The sequence below is a fragment of the Pteropus medius genome, unplaced genomic scaffold (genome assembly GCF_902729225.1).
Source record: "Pteropus medius unplaced genomic scaffold, Ma_sr-lr_union100, whole genome shotgun sequence".
Lineage (NCBI taxonomy): Eukaryota > Metazoa > Chordata > Mammalia > Chiroptera > Pteropodidae > Pteropus > Pteropus medius.
In genome coordinates, this window is record NW_024349799.1 from 8,623,429 (window position 1) to 8,623,735 (window position 307).

Below are 307 nucleotides of genomic sequence, written 5' to 3' on the forward strand. Positions count from 1 at the left end.
AATCTCCCCATCCAAAGACTTTTACTTAATCACATCTGCAATGACCTTTTTTACAGGTTCCTAATAATAATACTAATAATAATTGGTGGCCATTATTCGGCCTACTATAGGAAGCTTTATCCAGTTTAACCAGCATTCCTAAGTGAGATAGTTCACCTGTTTATTTTTTCGTTTTTTAATGATAAAAACAATTCCTATTTTAATGGTAAAAACAATACAGAAAAAGTTTTTTTTAAAAAAATGAAAGGAAATTAAACAAAAATAATCTGTCATTCTCTCACCCAAGGATAGCCAGCACCTCATCAAT